At 41.3% G+C, this 19,388-nt stretch overlaps 1 long non-coding RNA gene across 2 annotated transcripts in view; it reads left to right on the plus strand.

Moving 5' to 3' along the window:
* LOC148315864 (uncharacterized) overlaps window positions 1-18,733 on the plus strand; it is a 22,409-nt gene extending 3,676 nt beyond the window's left edge. The window contains exons 2-4 of one of the 2 annotated variants that reach the window (XR_015840542.1): window positions 17,114-17,194; window positions 18,396-18,537; window positions 18,604-18,733. This is a non-coding gene — a long non-coding RNA (uncharacterized LOC148315864). Of the gene's footprint in view, window positions 1-17,113; window positions 17,195-18,395 lie in introns of both variants that reach the window. The other variant, XR_015840541.1, reaches the window with a different exon arrangement.
* Window positions 18,734-19,388: the final 655 nt, after the last annotated feature.

Raw genomic sequence — 19,388 nt, forward strand, 5'->3', positions numbered from 1 at the left:
CATATATTTACTTGATAGATTTACTATCAACGTGTAGAATGGTTGCCTTAATGGCATTCGGATGGAGCATGGTGCAAATGTGTGTCCATTCATCCACTTTTTTAAAGATAATATAATCCAGTTGACTTTGCGAGAGGCGGGGTTACAGACTGGTTGCCAGCCAATTGCAGGGCACACGGACGTACAGTACGATCGGGGGTTGGAGGTGGTCTTCTTCTTCTTTTTGCAGCTCCTCACAAATCTACTTTGTGCATGCCGATTCGATTGCTAGGGAATCAAGTCAACTGTGCTTACACCCACAACGGCGCAAACACCTGTTTCCAACTGAGCCCGTTTACAAAAATGCCAAAATGTGTTCGGCACGAAAATAGGGCCCAAAGTGTCAAAATTGAATGGCCTTTCTTATTTTTTATTTTGACCCTCGGGTAATTTTAACGTGTACGAAACCTAAAGTCTGTGCAGACTTTTTAAAGCCGGCACCACAAATAGGCTGTAAACAGATAGCGGTCTATTCCTTGCCTTTCAGCACAAGGCCGTGCAGAGATGAAATGCAATACGTCAGCCTTATTATGATCTGAAGCCTCACTAATGTGCTAATGCTGACATCATGTTATTACAGTATGTTAAACCTTTTTTTTTTTTTTGCAGTCACTCATTCTTAACCTTTGCGGGGCTGGGCGGGACCTATCGCATAAAGGAAGGATTGTGAATGGTCCAATTTATGACAATTTTTTTTTTCTATTGCGTATATTTGAACGTATAATCCTAACCCAAAACATGTAATTTTACAATATGAGGCGCTTTACTCCTCCAACAAAATTGACAAATAATCTTTCTGCCCGTATGCTAGCTAGCGCGATAGGCTACTTATGATTATTTGATTGGCACTCTACTATTTGACTTCCGGAGCAAGACGAGCTCTCAAAAATTCCTCTCTCTTCATTTGTCTTCAGATTTGCCCCAAAATAGAATGTGTTGCTGCCTGTCTATCTCGGTGATTCGTGGTGGTTGTGTCGTTCACGCGTCATCCTCCTCAGTAACACGTTGACAAATAGTAATCAAAACAATAGCGCTAGGTAATTACACACGTGAACAAAAGTGCATCTTCTTTAAAAATGTACCGTAGCGAGCTAGTGTGTATGTGAGCGCGTCCTTTCAACTTCAATCACCATCTTTGGGAAATGGAGGCGATTGCTACACGCTGTAATTACAGAGGAGATCAAAAGCTGCAGGAGTGTCACAAGGATGAGTCCAGACTGCAGTTCTGTTGGGTAACACACACTGTACGTTGCAGTTTGACATTATGACATACACACGGCATGTCAAAGCATTTGAAGAATTTGCATATAATGGAGGCACGGCAGGTTCAACTTTTCGATCTGGGGAGCCACCAGGCACCTTTATCCAGATGTGAATTAAAATGTATCATAGGTTCTTGCTAGGCTAATGTGACACCCCTGATACAATTTATTTTGCTTTTTAGTATTAGTTTTCCATACATGTTAATAAAACCCTAAGAAACTTAGCAACTACACTCTAAAAAAATGCTCCAGTTTACACAAGCACACAAAATAAATTGTACATGTTGAGGATTTGTTTTTAGATATTCTTTTATCGTCTGATCAGTTAGAACAAATCCCTGCTTCTCCTGTCAGAAAAAGTTCCAAAGAGGCGTTGAACTCAGGTCATGGCCGTCCATTGTCTTCCAGAATGATCATTTTTAAGCATTTGTCTAAATGTTGTCTTTACATTCTTGCCGCACGTACTCACAATATCACCTGCCATCAATTTTCAGAGCAAACAGACCTTTATTTATCCCATAATAATCCAAACTATCATATTCTATTTCAAATTGGTAACATAGCGAAACAGCACCATCTGCTGGCGGCCACGATTCGATGCCTCGTCTGAGAGTCCGAGCGAAAGCCAGCTCAGGTTGTCCGGTCATGCATTCGAACTTTTTATCGCAGCGGGGATACCTGAGCCAGATCCACACACTCCATTTTGGTAAAAAGTGACGAATGTCCAACTCTAATCCCGGGGAATGCTCTCTGGCCCTTGGAAAGCTAAAAAAAAAAAACTGGTCCGTAAACACGCACAACTGCCGCACAGGTACTCCTCAGGGGGCTCGAGTTGACAAATTGGGGCGTTTCGGACAGATGCCAGATGAGTTTAGTGATGGAGAGAGAGAGAGCGAGGGACAGAGAAAGATATGCTTGCCAAGCTTTTTATGGCTCATATATTTTGAGTGTGATGGAAGGAAACAGCTTGTGTGTGTATTTGGGGGCTATTTTGAATGCAAGCATTAACACGTGATGGAAGGTCGCAGCGATTGTTGTTGCCCCTTTCGGGGCGTTATTATGTTCGGTGCGTGCTGTGATTGTCAAATTTGGGTGAAAGGTAATTTACTGCATAAGCAGAAAAGAACAAAAACAAGAAAAGGGGGCTAAATGCGGTTGTGACTTAGCATGCGGTATTTGGGTTTAATCAGACGGACGATCTTGGTCCTGTTTAACTTGTAAAACAAATAAAACGTAAAATAGTTCAAGTACATTAGAAGATCTGATTCGGAAAACGCTGGTTCAAGTTTTTTTTTTCTCCATTAGGAGATAAGAGGTCATTTCAGGGTCCAACTGTCGCTATTAATAAAATGTATTTATATCGTATAAACAACATTTGAAGCGACAATTTTAACAGCTGTGGTGTTTGCACATCTGTAAGAGTGGAGGCTTCACACAGTCAACTTTAAAGGGGAAGTCAACTCCAGCAAAAAATCTTTGCACTAAAATGTTCTATGTGCTTTCATTCATCGAAACATGACATTCTGATTAAAATTGCGTTTGCGGAATATGAGTTAAGCAGTAAACTCCACCCGTTTTTAGCCGTCTCAGGGGGCGGCCATTTTGTCACTTGTGTCGACTGAAAATGACATCACAGTTTCTCAGGGCTCAAGTTATGACCAATCACGGCTTACCTGCTCGTTACCGGAGCCCTCAGCACCTGTGATGTCATTTTCAGTCGACGGAAGCGACAAAATGGCCGCCCGCCTGATTATATTATATTTTGCGAACGCAATTTTAATCAAAATGCTATTTTTCTACTCGTGGGCATGCATAGAACATATTGTTGGTAAGAAAATTTTGGGGTCGACTTCCCCTTTAAGTCATGCAGCGGAATGTTGGAATGTCTTCCATTGGTCCTTGGCTGAAATAACAGTTTACATGCGCCAGAATTTGATTGCCTTACTTGTTTTGATTTGGAATTGAATAAAGAGTAATGTGTTTATGAAAGAAGAAAAACGAGCTTCTATAAGCATTTTGAGCCTTAACTGCCGTTAAACGTGCTGCTATTTTTCTGAACTCACGTGTGCGTGCTGCAACCACATTTTTCTTTCCACTCTCTAGAATTCCAATTGACCTCTTTTCGGGGAAAACAAGCAAGTATGATTACACGTTGCCTTTTCAAATTAGAGAACACAACAGCCATCGCAGGATGTTGTACAAGTTCAGTCACAGTCTGTTTAGTGTCAAGAACAAGAACGCAAATCAACACACATTTGGTCCAGCTAGCACAAAATCATCAAGAAGAAATCATGCCGCGTACAGTATGTACAGTAAACGTCTCTGACTTCTGTGCCCTGATGTTGACCCTGCAAGGAGGATGCACTGCTCCACCGGCCGGCACTGCACCAACACGCATGATTCCATTGTTCCACTTGTGTGATTGCGTTTGTGATGTAATCTGAGCGACCCGAGGCTACCACGGCACTCGCGCTGTTGCCGGAATCATTTGCAATCTCCTTTCTTTGTTTGTTTTACCCCGCGTCGGATGGAATTCCCCGGTTATCTCAATCCAATAATGACTTAAAGCTGGATGTCAAAACACTTTCCGTTATTATCTGGCATCCCTCTCCTCCCTCGCCTTTCATGCCAGAGGTTCAAGTGCAGGAAAAGCGCAACGTGCAGCCTTCTTGAATCTGCCGCAAGAGCTGGACCTGCAACTTGTGTGTGTGATGTCTGAAACCGTTGCTGACTTGGTCATGATTAACATATATATATATATATATATATATGAGAGAGAGATAGAGAGAGAGAGAGAGAGAGAGAGGGGGGGGGAATGTTGTTTTTCTGTTAACTTGGGAGTGCCACACGGATCAATTTTAGGTCCACTTTTGTTTTCAATTTACATGAATGACCTCCCAAATTGTTGTTTGGATTTCAATTGCCAATTCTTCGCAAATGATTCTATCATCCATGTCTCTTCTAAAACACAACATACAAAAATTTACACAAGCCTTATTTAAGTCAACTTAAAAATATATATGAATAGGTGTTTCATATAAAGTTAATGCATGCAAATAAGTTTTTATTTCGTGTCCTCATTGTTCTCTACTTTTATCACCAGATGTCAAACCACAAATCAGCCAATTGAGGTTTTGTCCGGGAAGGCTGCATCCTCCCGATGTTCGGGACTTCATTTAGACACCGAGCGTTTCGCAGTTGTACCTAATGGAGTGTCCATTGAATGGATTTACGTCACCGTATAAATGTTTAATGCTGAAAAGTCACAAGATAATCCCGCACTGCTTTTTAAAATGTGATTTATGAACACTGCAACCACTCACCGTTAAAATGGATTGCCACTAAAGTGATGGCTTCCAGACACACACACAGTCGAAATGTGTGTGCGGGTGTTTGTGTTCGGCAGCGCCCTTATGCTTTGTTGAACTTGCGGGGGTTTTGCGGCACTCCGAGCCGCTATTGATTAGCTTTCAGTTTGTGGTCTGCCCTCTCAGCAAACACATCTTTGTGTTACGTTTAAGGTGTCACGTCCACTTTACTCCGCATTCTTCTATCCCCTCAGTAACCTTGTTGATGGAAGCACAGTAGGCAGGGATGGAGGGGAGAGGTCGCTGTCGAAGAGTGCTTTGGAGTAATTAAAAAAAAACAGGGTTTGGGTTGGCTAAAAGCAACAATGACAAGTCAAAAGGGTTAAGACCAGAGCTGCCAAATATTAGGGATTGCCCGCATTTTGTAACAGAAATCACTGATGTGTTGCTCATGATGCCCTGTAACATTTTGGAAATGTAAAAAAGATCAAACAGGTTGAAAATGGGCGCAAACACTTAGAAAATATTTGCGATGTGTTTAACAACACCTAATTGCGAACTGCATCAGTAAAGTTGCGCTCACACACGCGCAATGGAAGCCCGATGTTAGCCAAAGGCTAAAGCTAATTACGTTAGCCGAAAGCTAAAGCTAATGACGTTAGCCGAAAGCTAATAACGTTAGCCGAAAGCTAAAGCTAATGACGTTAGCCAAAAGCTAAAGCTAATGGCGTTAGCCGAAAGCCAATAACGTTAGCCGAAAGCTAAAGCTAATGACGTTAGCCCAAAGCTAATGACGCTAGCCAAAACCTAAAGCATATGACGTTAGCCCAAAGCTAAAGCTAGCCTTTTTAGATTAATATCAGCAGTGTAGAACAAGGAGAGCAACACTAAGTGAAGTTTCATCGCCAGATAATTACGTTCATTAACGTACAGACCACGCCTGTTTGCTTACGAAAACTTTATTCATCGTGAATAAAAAAATGGCATGACATTTTAGGGCACTGCGTCGTAGAAGATGCAGTTGGATGCAACAGAACTGGTCAATCGCAAACAAATAACTAGCAGCAATGAAAAACTGCAACCGGTGTTCTTTTTTGAGAAAATTATTTTTTAAAAGCCATTAATAATGCAAAAAAAAAAAAAAATGAAAATGACAAATATATTTCCCCCTCATTATTTTTAATCCCCCTTGATGCACATGAGGAGTTGAGATGAAGACGACCGTTAATTGGTGTTCACAGCTCTTGCAGGGGATCGAAAATTTTGATAATAAAAAGCTCTATCATATTTATTGTTTTCTTTTTTAACAGATATTTTCTATTGCCAAAAAGGAAACAACCATTTGGAAGTGATGTCACGTAAAATGACAATTCTGCCAAAAGGCAAAAACTTCTATTTAAAGTCAGTTTTAGTTTTATTACACCCAAGTTGAACTTTTTACTTTTATGACGGTCACAAATATTAAAATCCGATTTATCACATTCCCTGTGCAGTAAATACGTTTTAATGATGGCGACAATTCCCTCCCAACCGCTCCAAGTTTTGAAATGACAACAATTTGGACCGCAACCAAGATCAACTGATTGCGTTCCAGAGTGGAGGTTCCACTGTAAAAGCAATCTATCATGACGACGAGGACACAATCCAGCTGTGAATGCGCTGTTTTGAATTCTCGGCCGGGCCTCGGAATTTCATTTAAATCAAAATGGACTTTCTCTCTAATAAATGCACTTGGCCAGAAAGAGGAAAAAGACGAATAGTAGACTTTTAATTATGCCTCCGGGGTATATCGGACGTCATTACAGTGCCAGAAGACTACTTAGTTAATCAACTTTGGACGATACTTTAAGTGTCTTAAAGGTAACCCATCCAGAGCAATTAAGAATTTCTTGAAGAAGACGACTTTCCCAACCGTCGTCCTTTGCTCGGTCACCTGCCGTGAGACGTAGCACCCCTCACCATGCTCCCCACCCTCTCTGACATCAGCGAGGCCCCCGCAGCCCTGGGAAGTTGAGCATGTGAGTTTCCCCAGGTCATTAGGGGGAGGCTTGAAAAGACTGTCACCAGGAAGGAGATAAGCCGCGAGGGGCGCAGTAATAAGGCCCCGAATAATAGCCTCTCTGTAGCCAACCACGGAGGACACAGACCCGGGGATTAAAGGGAGCCTGAAAAGGAGAAAGTCAATGGACCCCCAGGAAAAAAAAAATATGAACCGGAGTGCTCGTGAAAAGCGGAAGGGGGAGGGGTGCAAGTTATCAGCATTCTGGGGGGGCTCCTTCGTCGGGCATCAAGGTTCTGTTTTGACGATTCAGCGCACAAAATTGCTGAGGAAATTTGCCCATGTCAGCATTTTGTAATCTACCCAAATGAGTGCATGTGCATGGAAGGTGTACTGTAAAGAATGTGAAGTGCAAAAAAACGGATGTTCCTGTTCTTTCCACAGTGGGACTGATATCTCTCGCTCTCTGTGTATGTGTTATATATATATATATATATATATATATATATATATATATATATATATATATATTAGGAATCGAACGATTAATAAATAAAAAATAATAATATATACATAAACTGCTTAAAATATATATGGATGTAAAAAAAAAAAAGTATTGATATGGAAATTTTGACCACAAAATGATTTGTAATTATAAAGGTCAACTTTATTGGACATTTATTTATTTTTATGTTTAGTTTTGGCACTAACAACGCTGATAGCAAGACAAAAATGCAATTAAACAGTTAAAATTATTTGTTCATTTTCAAGTATTTTTTTTGTAAAGTTACAAAAAGTTACCCGATGTAAAAATGACAACAGGCAGGTGTTAAAATAAAAATATCTTTTGGTCATATCTTTTGTTATTCATTTTGGGGAAAAAATAAAATCTAATACTGAAAATTTAATATCGAATCGAATCAGGGCTTGAGTGAATCGTTACATCCCTAATATATATGTATATATGGAACATAAAGATGAATTTAAAATATGTAAAAGAAAGAGCAGTTTGAGTGTTTGTTTTTTTAAGTTATTAATTCGAGCTTTAACAATTTGAATCAGTTTTCATGACCTGAGCCCGGTGTCGTGCTGCTCCAAGTACGTCCAGGTGCGCAAAGACAGTAAAGACCACTGAACTGCATTTACAAAGCTCGAGGGCCAACCGGCTCCACGCCGGGTATCGAACCACACAAAGCTCTCATCCATCATAAGCAAACGCAGTTGTCGGGACACACAATAAAATACAATAAAGCAGTCGAGAAGAAGAGGAAAAGGGTGTTGGTGGGGGGGGGGGGTGAGTCCATTTATGAGCTTTGCTTCAACTGATGAGCTGCCAAGTGATTAGGTCATCCCGTTCGACGCAATGAATAAGTAGTCTGGCCACGAAAAACGGTGCGGATTCCCAGAACGCGAGCCATGTTGTCAGAGCTTAATATGAAGCAGACGCCGAGGGGTGAGAGAGCTCAGGTGGGCCCCAGACCATCTGTGGGGGGGCCATGTGGGCTCCGTCAAGGCAATCCTTAGCAATAATATGACAGTCAATGGACGGCTTCTTCTCCCTTTGATTAATGTCCAACGAAAAGACGTACATGTGCGTACACGTTTACTCAATACGACAGTGGATCGAGGTGATCTCTGGTTGTAGGGCTGCAGCTGTCCAATATTTTGGTATTCGGGTCAGAAAATAATCAGGTATTTGGATCAGAATAAGTTTTGTGCTTTGCTTGGATCAAGATAATTGTATATACAGAAGACAAAAAACAATTTTAAAATATTAATTGAGTTAATTGAGGTACTCGAATTTCTCGGGGACTCGTTTCACCCCTAATATACCTTTACTAACAAGTGACCCACTTTCAAGTTTTTTTTTTTTAAAGAAACAAGCTTGGCCATTTATTTTCTTTGACTCGTGAGAAAAATTAATGCACTCAACTCGCTTCATGGGTAGTTCACCAGTTGGAGTTAAATATAAAACAAAGAAAATTACGCTTATATTTGAAACAACCACCTGACTGACAAGCGGTCTGCTAGCTTAATGCTAACACTAAATGCAAAATGCCATAGAGAGGCTAATGAATAGCATCTATGTGGAGATGTTGAGCGACATATAACACAAACAAGTAGTATTACTGTATCGTACTCAGTCACTTAGTTTTGAAACTCTTCTTTGTTTGTGTTTATATAACTATATGATACTGCCCCCTAGTGGCCAACGAACAACAAATTAACAGCATTTCCATTCCTGTGGCATGTGAGCATGTCTGCCACATCTGCCACCGCACACGCAGTCCACTCGCTTTCCACGCAGCGGCTTGGGCCGACACGTTGTCCCCATCGCTGTCCACGTCAACATCACCAACACTCCCGACGTGAAGCCCACCCTACTGCAAACCTCTCTCCAAGCCCGGCCCCTCGGGTGGTGTCAGCCCGCGATTGTTCCGTGAAGCCGAGTGGTCGATCAAAGCCGGCCGCAGCAGGAGACCCTCGTTGAAGCGGCCTCGTCCGGTCCGTGGCCTATAAGGAGTGCGGGACCCCCGTTGTCCCGGTCCATACTTTTAGTCGGCCTCCGCCCCCTCCCCTCAACCTAACCAGGAGCAGTGAGCCAGGCAGGCCTGTGCATAAGCACAAGAGACTGAATGAGCAAGCGAATGGGTGGTCCCTCCACACCTCGGGATTGGACTTGATGGAAGCTAAAAGAGCTCTCACGCGGTGTCACCTCGAACAATGACGTGCGAGAAGAGTTCAGACTTCCTGGAAGGACATTTACTTTACTCCCGGTCTCTTTTTGTGAAAGCGTATTTCTCCGGCTTCCAAGTCTTCCAGCTTGTCTCTTCCTAGATGAGGGGGAAAAAAAAAAGAGGAAGAATGGCGTTGTCAAAGCTCTTTTTTGTTGAACGTGCACTTTCACTGTCACTTGGGTGCTCTCAGGGTCCGTCTATAGTTGTAACGTGTAATTGTGCGCATGCTAAGTAACATCTCAAACAATTAGTGCTGCTTTGTGGAAGTGAGGTTTAAATAGTAAAAGACTAATGCGACGGATAATGAAAGCCGAGATGATTTTTGACGGTCCAAAAAAGTGTCCAAGTTAATGAGGCGTGTTACAGATGGGCTAATCTTGTTTTTTTCTTTCAGCCAAATTACATAAAGATAAAGTCAATTAATTATTTGTACTTTGTTTTGGTATCTTTTTGTGATTTTTATCACAATTTAATTTCAGTAATAAAGATAATGGGTTTTATTTCAAAGTGCCATTTGAGAAAATTAAGGACACTACATGAATAAAGTGAAAGTAACAACATAATTGCACAGAACAAAAACAACTAAACTCAATAAAAGAAAAAAAATACAAGGCATTGCGATTAGAATGAGTTGGTAATCTTAAATATGTGGATTTATAAGAATATATAATTACATTTAAAAATTATTGTTTCTATTTTTTTTTATTTGTATTTATAAATGTATATTTTTTTATTGTCTGACTTTTTTAGTGAATGCTATAAAGCTAAAGCCAATAATTTTTTTATTCATGTATTTATTTATTTTATTTAAGTTTAGAATCATTTTTTAAATGTAAGATAATGTTTACTTTAAATGGAAAATGTTATCTGAATAATTTTCTCAATTTTATTACAGCAGATTACATATCTTTTAGAATTATTATTATTATTAATTATTTATTTAATAAAACTAATATATAATTGTAATTTACAATGATTTGATTTTATGCTAATTTTCATTTAATTAATTCAGATTCACTGTATAAATATTATTATTATTATTTTTTTTTTTTTTTTAAATGTTGCAACAGTTTGAATTTCAAGTAATTGAAACGCGGACTGAAATATCCACCAAACAACAAAAGGCAAATCTAATCATATAATTTTTTTAATGCGTGTATTTTGAGAACGCTGCATCCCCACCGAATCCTCTTGGCGTCATTTGGGAAGAAACCACGTGTTGTTACTTGTCATGAAGTTTGCTGTGTGTTGTGAACATCCAGCCGAGGAGAGCGGGACGAGGTCACATGATTTTGCGTGAGGCCGGGGGGGCAGGTGGGCTCTCATTGACTGCTGTTGTGCAAACACAGGCGGTAAAATCCAAGGAAAAAAAAAATGGGGAGGGGAAGGCTAGGGGTGGGGTGCACTGAAGCAACCACACCAGACAGATCTATGTCTGTCATCTCCTTGTAGGACACACACACACACACACCCCCACACACACAAACGCTTTCACGCGTACACACACACAAACGCAGTGCAGTGTCACGCAGGTTTCATGCGAAGGTGCCTTTGATCAGAGCTCTTCTCAGATGTTCCGCGGCTTCCCCGCCATTTAAACCTGTTTACACAACTCCAGACTGAAGCTACAACGGGGAACAATGGCTGCACCCATTCGACGCTTCCACATAGAAGCGTTTCCTGCCACGGAGGCTTCACCGCTGGGTACAAGTTACAGAAAAAAGTGAATCCGAACTAATCAGGAGAAGCTTCATCATGCAACAAGAAAATGACTTCATCGGGGGGGGAAAGTGGAAGGTCTTAGACTGGCCAAGTCAATCGCTGGACCTTAACCCAATAGAGTATGCATTTTTATCCTCCTGAAAAGGAAACTGTAGAAACTCCCAGAAATAAGATCTGAAAGAGGCTGCAGTAAAGGCCTGGAAAAGGATTTCAAATGAAAACTGCGACAGTCTGGTGAGCTCAATGGGTCGCGGACTTGATGCAGTTTTTGCAAGTAACCGTTATGCCTCCAAAAATGCTTCGCTAAACGTTCATTTGATAATATTTGAGCTGATACCTTTGCTTCAATGTTGTTTAACACATCTGAATGTAAATAGCATGAAATAAAAGCTGAAATTCTCAACTTTTGCCTGATATTCATCTTTTGATCGGAAACACAAATCAAAATGATCTTTTTGTTCCAATACTCTTGGAGAGGTCGGTACTTCATACTCATCAGAGACGCTGATTATTAAATGTATTCCGTGTCCAGGTTTCTGCACACGTGTTTTGCTGCTTGAAGTCGTCTAAAAATAAAGTTTTGATATGAGCAACTAATCAGCTGGCAGAAAAATGATGACCTCGTCAAGGGCCAAAGCTCTGCCCCTTTGAGGACAAATCTGAAATCTGATTGGTTAAAGAATTGTCGCATTGCTGATTTACAGCACTTGTTTCTGAAGGATCCGATTGAGATTCAGAGCAGAAATCTGATTGGACCAAAAGTAAATCTAATCTATAAATTGAGAAAAGAGTAAAATAACAAAAAAAAAGAACATTTTTAAACCATCTAAACATTTTCGCCACGCTATTTATTTATTTTAAAGCTATGTCAAACAGAAAACAAAAAAATATTGAATAATATATGCAAATTAATGACTAGGATGATCAATTTACTTCTTGTTTAACTAAAACGACAAAATGTGGAGATGACTTCTGATGATTATTTTATTGATTTTTTTTAAATTCCGGACTATGAGTTGTGCTGACAACAGCTTTTAGTGGCGCTCCACTTTGTACCCTTGTACATGTACTGAACATCTTTGCCAAGTTTGGTTGCAGTGATTTCAAGTTGCTATCTTCAGTGTGAACGCAGTCCTGCACGTTATGTTATAATCATAGTGTGGCACGTTTGGGATGACGCGTTCTGTGCTGCAAAATTCAGCCGACATGCAAAAAATAAATAAAATAAAAGCAGACAGTGGGGATTTGGTACACTTGAGTGATGATAAAGATTCACCCGACAAAAACAAAATGATTGTGATATTGTCTATTGAGAAGTGCAATTTTGTCGCTTCTGATTACGATAAGGGTTGTCTTGGACGCAGTCACAAGAAGGAGTCATGCCTTAAACGCCAATGACAAAGTCTTTTCAGCTGTTCGTCTGGCTCATTTTGGTGCACTGTGGCAACTGATGCATGTTTTATGGGTGTGCTGTCCCAATTTTTACATTCAGTTCCCACACATTGAGGACACGTTAAATCCAACAAAACATCGCAATTATCGGAACAACGGATTTCTTTTCTGGAAACTTATGAAAATGTTTGTTTGCCTCTTCCACTAACACTTCCAATTCCATCACGTCAAACTCAATTTTGCGCTCTTGCGGAACTCTCTCAAATTTTCCATCACAGCTACAGAAAGGGTGAAAGTCTTTTTTTTTTTAATATTCCATGCCATAATTATAATGAATAATAATTACAGTCTTTAAGGTCCTTATTTAGTTTTTTTGTTTTTTTTATACCGATATTTAATTTGGTCAGAGTTGCCTGACCGATTGAGACGGCTGGGTTTCTCGTTAATTTGAAATCTGGAAATTAGCTTTGCTTTGTTCTCCTTCGATTGAATATGCAGAATGACCACGAGAGTCGCGTTCACACCGAATGTGTATTCGCTTCCGTTTTGCCACTCGTAACGGAGATGAGGTAGAACTCAACACCATTTCATATATTTTATAATAAAGAGTCTGCATATGAGCGAGACTGAATAAATAAATGTGTAGGTGTTGCTCATGCTATCGCTAGCTTGGTTCAAGCTAATTTAGCCAAGTTACCATTCTTCAGGCCACCACTTTTTTTTTGTACGTTATTGATAGTAGGAGTTATCCAAAAGTTTTCGACGCTCAGAACCACTGAGAATCATTTCTCTGCTCTTGTTGATGGAAGTTGTGAGAGATAGCTAGCATATTCTCGCCCTGTCGCGTGGGGAGCGTCTTCTATTTAGGATCATCGTTCCGTAAATTTAACCACAGCATTGAGTGGGACTTGAACAAAGTGACACAGTGTGTGACATGTGAAACAGTCTTATCACAGAACATTCTGACAAAACTAATTTTAGACGTTTATCACCTCGTCCAGGTTATCTACGTCTCCCTGCCGAGCTCCTTTGAGACACCCTGAGAGCGGCCATCTTTCATTGTGGTCTCCATCAGGAGACACCTTGGACATGTTGAAGGCCCGCTCTGACAGTGTCATCTTCACTGGAGACTGAACAGAGTGTCCTTTTGTGTCCTTTCTAAGCACCAAATCCACTCCAAGATTTCACTTTGTATCAAGAACTAGAAACTTTTATCTGAGCCAGGAATTATTTTTAGAGCCGAGAAGTGCGCTCGCAACCATGACGAAGGGTTAAAGTAAACATCTGATTAGACGGTAAAATAAATGTTTAGCCTTGCCCGAGACAGGATAAAAAAATATATAGCTGCTAATGTGTGCCATGAGGCTCTCATTCCTCTGCGAGGGACGGAAATGAGCCCAACGGGTGTGCTGAAGACCTGCGATAGTGTACAAAAATATATTTCTAGATTTTTTTTTAAATTGTTGTCTGTGCAGTGATTCAATTGTGGAATTAATATCTGTAAAGCTGTCTCGTAATTCTTCTGGATGAATTATGTACGTTTATGTGCATTCGCAGTACAAAATCGTTCTGTATATGCAGGAAACAATTAATTTTTTTCAACATAGAAAACTGCTGCTTATATGCAGATGCGCCTTATAGTCCGGAAAATATGCTACTATTTTTGTTTGCATTGATTCTTATTTGACTTTTTCATTGCCTCAAAATACTTTTGACGTATATTTCTGTTGACCACATTACTCAGGCAGTGAAGTACTTTGTCAAATTAGCCGCTTATCTGAAATTTCCCACGGGTAGGACATTATGGCAGAACCTAACAGTGCATTATTAAGTTCTAGTTACACTGACAAAAACATGGTTGTCATCTTCATGACGACCTCATTATTTTCATTGCTGGTCATAAATAGAACACCAGTTGCCCCCGGTCGGGGTCATTTGAGATGTATTGGTTATTACTGGCACAATATGCATGCGAATAAGTGAGTTGCTGTCTTTTACGTCAATGTATCGTAATGTCGTCGGTGTGCCATCATGAAAATTGGAATTGGTAATAGAATCTCTGAGCTCGGAGGAAGTGATGAAAATAACAAGTCAGTGCGACGGACGCTGCCATTGAATCTCGTGAATAGCTGCCAGTTTAAAAGTTCACAGCTGTTAATATCCCAAACACTCGGCAGCTGTCCACCGCACGGCTTACGCCACTTAACACGCCCGGAGGAGGCCACATGAGAAAATGTGGACCAAAATGGGCAGACTTTGCTCGTTGGACAAAGGTGAACGACACGTAAAAAAATGCAAGTCATCAAAAGCCATTAACTCAACATGATTAGAACCTGAGCGCCTTCGTTAGCATCAGCGGCGCGATAAATTAGCTTGCTAGAAATGACAAATTATGGAAACGCACCAATTATGGAATTTCATTTTGATCTTTTTTTTTTTTTGACCATTGTGAGAAAACTTATACTGTCATGTCAATTATCCGCGTAACAGATGCAAGATTTCCCTTTAGACAACTGCAGAGGAGCGAAACAATTCCTCGGTGAAACCTAACCCGGCAGGCGATCATATGACGGGTTGTGAGCGTCGTCGGGAATATTCCCGGCGTGACGCTCGTGCGGAACATCTACGCAGATCCACTCTTCATGACTGTGATGTCTTTTTTTAGGGTTCATCCTAAAAAGTGACTGATCTTTTTTCAGTGTCATTGATACAGCCATGTCAATAAGCTTTTTTTTTTTTTTAAAGCAGCATCCTCTCCCTTTTACACCCCGTCCCTTAACCCAAACACATACCCCCGTTAGCCGAGCAAATATAAATAGAGAGCATATGGTATGGGGAAAAAAAAAAAAACATTAGCTCAGACCCTACAAATTACACGAGGGAGTAAGTAATCGTGTATAGTACATGTAGGATCATGCTGTTAAGTTTTTAGTGACAGACGGTCCACATGTGGTGTTAAAGGCTTGAAAGTGGCTTGTATGTAGCTATCAGCAGGCATTAGCTAATGAATCCTGAGCAAACAACGTCGTCGAGTGGCTCCTGGAAGGTCAAACACGATCCGCTACACGGCGCTGGTAAACATGAAGAATCTATTAGAAACACCAAAATATTTTTTTACATTTTTTATTGATTTATTTTTCTGTGCCAAATTCACCAAAACATCCAACAAATTGATATTTGTCATTTTAAGTTCAATTGAGGTCTTGTGCTTTATAAGTCACACACTTATATATTTCTCCGGGGAAATATCGTCAAATCGTAAATTTGACTTTATTTCACCGTACTGTTAAAGGTTTTTCCTTCTGTCGACTGTTCTGTTCTGCTTTAACATTGGTCCTGGTCTTCATACGTGTTGCCAGGGACTTTTAGACTCTATGGGTCAGTTCATGTCAGACATGGAGCCTCCGTGAGGTGGCATCCCGCAGGGTTGTGCTCTTGGTACCATGTCGTTCTGTAATTGATTCTTCCTTGTAGACACTTTATTAAAAGTCAGATTGAAGCGACGAGGCTACATCCACTTGGGTCACAGTCTGCTGAATTTCGTGTCGGCTCTCGACATGTAGTCACTCTTTAGGGGTGACTGCTCTCAAAGTATGCGCTACGTTGATGACAATTTTTATTTTGTCATTGTTAAAGCTGCGAGAGTAGAGATGTATCCCTTTGTTCACATATAACCTCATGATATTGTAGTTTTATGTTTAAGTTTGAGGTGTCAGAATCAGAGAGTTTTACTAAATAATCCCGAGGGGAAATTTTTGTGGACCTTGTGGTCAATGCTAACTCGGGGACACTTAGTTCCATACAGTCATTGGAAACCACATGTTAATTTTTTGTCCATTTTTAAGAAGCTCTCAAAGTTGTCTGAGTCGTTCTCTCATGCACATTTTAGAGAAATGCACAATTGTCAGACCAGAAGACCGTTTCTGATGTCACGGTCTTACAGTAGTCGTGCTGTCAAAACACACAAAAGTTTTGTGTGAAAGCCACGAGGTTGAATCACTAAGAACCAGCTGCTTTTTTTTTTGTTCTGGTGCTCTCCGTAAACAGTAATCTTTTTCATTATTTTGCCATAACGTGATGATTCATCATCGAGATGGAAGGACCGTGGCTTTGACCTTGTTTTTATTGCTGTCTGCGGTGCTCTGACAGACACTGCCTCGCTCAGTGGGAGCAGAGAAAGAAGTTGATGGACTACTGTGTTTAAAGACCACGGAGGAATTCTGCGGCTTATGAAGTCTTGTTGCGGCGTTGGGGCGGGGGGTGGCGGAAGCGTTTTTAGCGGGTGTTGGGGTGCGGGGGTCGGGAGGGGGTAGCTTAATCTGCAATGCAAGCCAACACAAGTCTCAGGTGGCCGAACTCCTTGATCACTGCACCATGAGAGCCACCTGAACGGACCAAGGCAAAGGGGGGGGGGGCAGAAATGCGATTGTGGGGTTGTAGGTTTATAGTTTGTTATGGTAACTTCTAGAGTGACAGCGCTGTCTGCACCCCAGTGACTTCCATTCATGCTGATCCACATATGATCCAGACCTGTGACACCATATACACTGGAGTACAGGAAGTTGTTGTCCAATATCCAAACTCTGTAACTCGTAAAGATGATCCGATTGTCCAACAAAACTCTTTGACTTACCGCTGTTTTTGGATCACCAGCCCCCGCCACCCTCCTTCCGTCTGGGTTCATGTTGCCATCTTTAAAACCTGTAACAAGATTGCTTCACGAGGCGGTCAAAGGTAAGATTCTGACGTCTGTAGATCTCTGTTGTGACTAAGAAGTTCAAATCTGTTGAACTGCGAAATGGAGAGTTTTTTTTTCACTTCTCCACTTTGTGCCTAGCGGGTGCACAGAATCTTAGCTGACTTCTCCCCTCTAAAAGAGAACACAACTTCACATTCAGGAGGAATACAAATCAAGATCCATCCATCCATTTTGTAGCGCTTAGAAATTCCTGAGCAGATATTTGAACCCAGAACCTCTGGCTGTTAGGCAGACGTGCTAATCACATGATTCCCAGAGAATGGGATAAACAAAAGAAACATCCAGAGTTTTTGGGTCTCAGTAATTTTCATGCAACCCGCTCACTGCTCCATTGACAATCATTTTGTGGTGGCTGGGACGAGTCCTGGGAGTATTCTGCACCTCACCATCAAATACTTGTCATCCCCATCATCCACCATCATCTTCAGCAGGATAAGCCATGCGTTAGAGTAATAGATTGATAGGTGTAATGCTTCAATGGTGCTAGCGTTGGTTGACACAATCTGCGTTTCTTTGTGAAATACGAGTGATCACCTAAACCATTGTATGATAAACCAATGGTATACCAACACCTTGAAATGAGGGTCCCCGTATTGTCACGACCATAAGGTGCACTTTAATATCCCAAATATTCTACAAAACAGACGAGGCGCCCTGTAATGCGACGCGGCTTATGTATAGTCTGAGACCCATAAATCTGTACGCAAGCTATTCTGTGGAGCAACGGGTCTGTCCCCCTTGAAGGGCTCTTCAGAGTGCATGTGTGCAAGCTAGCATGCGCGAGCTAGCTTGCGCGCGCTAGTATGCGCAAGCGAGCATGGGCGAGCTAGCATGCGCGAGCTAGCATGCGCGAGCTAGCATGGGCGAGCTAGCATGGGCGAGCTAGCATGGGCTAGCTAGCATGCGCGAGCTAGCATGGGCGAGCTAGCATGCGCGCGAGGTAGCATGTTAAATACAAAAATAGCACCCAGAACTGATGCTGCGCCCTTTGATTCGGCGCATCTTTTGGCCGTTAAAATATGGTAGTTTGTGTTATTGCTCTTGACAAAAAAATATATCTTTGTTTGTGGGTAATGAAAGGACTGTAACGTGCAAGCAATTTACCTTATTATTGACTGCAGGAAAATCTCAAATGAATGACCGTATGTTTAACCTGGTGGGATTTTTGTCTTACAGTTGTCAAACGTCTAAAAGAAGATTCAGAAGCCTTGATTCTCCTTCCACAACATTTTACCCTCCCTGCCCCATTTTAGGGGTCAACATTTGTAGAGGATTGCGCGATGTAGCGTAGCATAGCAGAGCCAGAGACGCTTAACACGTGAGAACCAAAAAAAAACAGTGCTGCTTTTTTTGCAGTTTGTCGTAATTTGAGTTTTCTTTCCAGTGATGACCTCAGCCCAAGGAGAAATGGATGCGTTTCCCTGGACTATTTGCACAACTCGTAGCCATATAGTCTTTAATCCGCATGAACAAAACAGCTTGGACCTTTTGTACCGGGGGCTCGCTACGAATTGGAGGATTCCAAGAAAGTCTATTATAAACACACAAGACAAAATCCTTGTGTCAAGACTCTTGTGAGGGGGGGCCGTGGCGGTGGCGGGGGGGGGGTGTCCAAAGTCACAGATGAGCGTACTGATCGTCACAACAATCCACACAAGCTTGACTGCGCTCACATGGTTTACTTTAAAGTATGCCACGGGGGATGTAAACTCGTTAGTAAAAACAGGTATGATGGTTCAAGTCCTTGGCACCTGTTTGCTGTACGCGATCCAAAGCGTCAACATCCCTGCAGTGCTTATTATGCTTGACGTGCTGCACATCTGGAACGGACCTCCCCCCCCCCCCAACCTTTCATTATTAGAAAGAAAAGCCCAAATATACGCAAACTGAAATGTCATGGGTTCTTCCTTGGCACATGGTCCAGCAACTCGCTGGTTTTATAAACATCTTCCCATTCGTGTTCGTTTAATCATGCTGCAAGCAATGAAACAAAGAAAACCACGCTGTGATACTTCTGTCAGGGAAAACGACATGAAGAAATGTATTCTGCAGTCTGAGAAATAACGCTTAACGCGACTGAATTGCTTAACAGCTGAGCTGAAATGACAAAAATTGCATTTGCTGGTGAGAAATGTGATCCAGTCAGTCGCCACCAAGCCGTACTAAAAC

This window comes from Idiotropiscis lumnitzeri, unplaced genomic scaffold (genome assembly GCF_059441095.1).
Source record: "Idiotropiscis lumnitzeri isolate Australia: NSW breed Sydney's pygmy pipehorse unplaced genomic scaffold, RoL_Ilum_1.0 HiC_scaffold_35, whole genome shotgun sequence".
Classification (NCBI taxonomy): Eukaryota; Metazoa; Chordata; class Actinopteri; order Syngnathiformes; family Syngnathidae; genus Idiotropiscis; species Idiotropiscis lumnitzeri.